Genomic DNA, 3,204 nt, shown 5'->3' with positions numbered 1-3,204 from the left:
CCGGGCTGATGTCCTGCAGGTTCGATGGGTGAGAGGAATGCGGACATTTTGTCGGCATGAACTCATCACCAGAGTCCTTATGGTCCACCACTGATAGAGGGCAGACGGACTCATCTGGCATCTGAAGAAAAATGTCATACTCACCTGAATGCTGCTGAGGAGTGGGAATCCAGGCACCGCCCTCTGATGAGCGAACCTTAAGTGAGCTGTAATAGTTATAAGCCATATTTTTAGGTTATTCAGCAAAGTGAAGGAGAAGATTCTGATGTAAATGTCGAGTGCACCGCATTTTATACTGCCTCTCGAGCGCGTCAGTATTTGCATGCGATTTGCATACTTCGCGACAATTGGCCAGTCATTTGGACTGGCGTGAGCCAATAAGACTTCAGGAAAGGTTGGAAGGGAAGGAGTTCCCCATAACGGAGAAATGTCTCCGTGATGTCTCGTGAAAGCTCGAGAGGGAACGCCCCCACACCACAAGAGAAAGCTGCAGCCGCGCGGCGACCCTACCGCCCACCGCACCCGCGCAAAGGCTCTTCACACGGGAAGCGACAAGCGTTAAAAGCCCAAATGACGCCACTTCAGCTTTGTACACCGAAACGGGAACTGAAACAATTCTTTCATCCTCCATTACTAGCAGCGAACTATATTAACGGTAACATTAGTGGCGTGCCCTAATGCTAGTATTTCCTGTCACTGTTTAAGTTCAGAGATGAAGACTGCCATCTAGCGGTCGGGATATAAACTCAAAACGAAACAACTGCCATGTTTTTTTTTTTTTAATATCGATATTCCGTTTTTGAGAATCGATACAGTATCGCCAAACAAAATATCGCGATACTCACGTGTATCGATATTTTCTTACACCCCTAATAAAAAGCTGGAAAATGGTTTCTTATTTTTGTACAGTTTTTGATTCTAGAAAAATCACAAATGAGATCCTAAGAAGACACAGTAATGTGTCTCATTTAGAGTTTGAAAAGGATCTCTACAATGAGTTGAATTAAGCTCAGATTTGCTAAGGTTTGACATATCAATATGAACTAAAACAAATGCCATTAATCTCTCCCAAAATTTTTATATTTGAGCTTGTTATCCAGATTAAGCATCATAGTGTTACTTTGTCAACAACTGACTCATTTGTGCCTCTTTATATGATTTCTTCTAGATGATTTTAATGGAAATATGTGAGATAAAATTTATATTTAAATGACACAGCGGAGAACTTCCATTAAATTTCAATTACGTTTTTCAATTAAGGTTTTTTTATTATTTACAGCATATTTTTTTAAATACGGTGTGGACCAACATGTTTCAATAAAAATAAATGGTCACATGAAATTTCTGTTAATCTTATATACTATATAGCTGTCAGCTTTAAGTTGTTAAAAAATAAGATTTCAAATGTCAACATGGGCTTTAGTTTCTTGCATTTTTACTGTTTCTTACAAGGCTTCAGTGATGTTTGACCATTTTATGTCAGTACACTCCTATAAGTCGGCCTTGGCATAGAGCACTGGTAATGTTTGGCTCAGTAGGTCAGAGCAGGTGGTTTGTGCTCTGTGTGTCAGTGATCCGCTCTCTCTCCTGCAGAACACTAGACAAGACCTGCCAGGGGATCTGCAGCTACGCCAAGCCCAGCAAGGCTTCACTTAGCTGGGTAACATCTGCTGAGGCCTCCCCTGCCTCCTGGACTTCATCATGGTAAGAGTCAAAAACCAATGCTGAGCTGTGCTGAGATTTAGAAGAGATGAGTATTGTATTAAGAGTTTTAAAAGTGTACTTTAATTTATTTTTCATAATTATTGACTTAACATTAGTTTTTAATTGTATTTAATTTTATTAATAAAAAAAACTTTGCTGAGAGTAGAAGCTTGCATATATAACTGACACATTAATGCCGTTAGAGATTTCCAAGCTAAAAATAACTCTTTTTGTGTATTTTGTCACATTAACCAGATTTATTTCACACATTAAAATAGCGGGCGTGAATGTAAAAAGCTGTTAATAAAAAGGTATACCAGAACCAGAAGATTTCAGCTTTTGGCAAATTATATATATATATATATATATATATATATATATCATACAGTGGTGTGAAAAAGTTTTTGCCCACTTCCTGTTTTTATTTTTTGCATGTCTTACTTGAATGTTTCAGATCAAACAAATTTTATTACACAAAGATAACCCCAGTAAATACAAAATGCAGTTTTGAAATAATGATCCACTCCAAAACCTTAATTTTGTTTTTCTTGAGCCATTCAGAGATGAACTTGCTGGTGTGTTTCGGATCATTGCCCTGCTGCACAACCCAAGTGCGCTTGAGCTTGAGGTCATAAACTGACGGCCGGACATTCTCCTTCAGGATTTGCTGATAGAGTGCAGAATTCATTGTTCCATCAATTATGGCAAGTCATCCAGTTCCTGAAGCTGCAAAGCAGCCCCAGACCATCACACTACCACCACCATGTTTGACTGTTGGTATGATGTTCTTTTTATGAAATCCTGTGTTGGTTTTACACCAGATATAACGGGACACACACCTTCCAAAAACTTTTGTCGCATCAGACCACAGAATATTTGCCCAAAAGTCTTGGAGATAATCAAGATATTTTTTGGCAAATGTGAGACGAGCTTTTGTGTTCTTTTTGGTCAGCAGTGGCTTTTACCTTGGAACTCTCCCATGGGTGCCGTTTTTGCACAGTCTCTTTCTTATTGTTGAGTCATGAACACTGACCTTAATTGAGGCAAGTGAGGCCTGCAGTTCGTTAGATGTTGTTCTGGGTTCTTTTATGACCTCCTGGAGGAGTCGTCGTTGTGCTCTTGCAATAATTTTGGTAGGCCGGCCACTCCTGTCTTGAATTTCTTTAGATCGTGGCATGATGTGTTGCTCTTTAAGCTGGCTTCACTTTGTCAGACAGGTTCTATTTAAATGATTTCTTGATTCAACAGGTCTGGCAGTAATCAGGCCTGGGTGTGGCTAGTGAAATTTAACTCAGCTTTCTAAAATAATGTGGTTAATCACAGTTCTTTCATGATTTAACGGGAGGGGGCAATTAATTTTTCAAGTAGGGCCAGGTAGGTTTGAACAGCTTTTTTTCCCTTAATAAATTAAATCATCATTTAAAAACTGCATTTTGTATTTACTTGCATTATCTTTGTGTAATATTTAAATTTGTTTGATGATCTGAAACATTAAAGTGT

The 3,204-nt window shown here is 38.8% G+C and overlaps 1 long non-coding RNA gene across 1 annotated transcript in view; it reads left to right on the top strand.

Moving 5' to 3' along the window:
• The window catches only part of LOC107689895 (uncharacterized), a 23,310-nt gene that overhangs the window by 10,734 nt on the left and 9,372 nt on the right, over positions 1-3,204 (top strand). Inside the window, exon 2 of the long non-coding RNA XR_001634377.1 lies at positions 1,594-1,704. This is a non-coding gene — a long non-coding RNA (uncharacterized LOC107689895). The remainder of the gene's footprint in view (positions 1-1,593; positions 1,705-3,204) is intronic.

This window comes from Sinocyclocheilus anshuiensis, unplaced genomic scaffold (genome assembly GCF_001515605.1).
Source record: "Sinocyclocheilus anshuiensis isolate Anshui unplaced genomic scaffold, SAMN03320099.WGS_v1.1 scaffold1239, whole genome shotgun sequence".
NCBI lineage: Eukaryota > Metazoa > Chordata > Actinopteri > Cypriniformes > Cyprinidae > Sinocyclocheilus > Sinocyclocheilus anshuiensis.
Note: the sequence above shows the minus strand (reverse complement) of the source record. Positions and strands in the feature narration are given on the sequence as shown.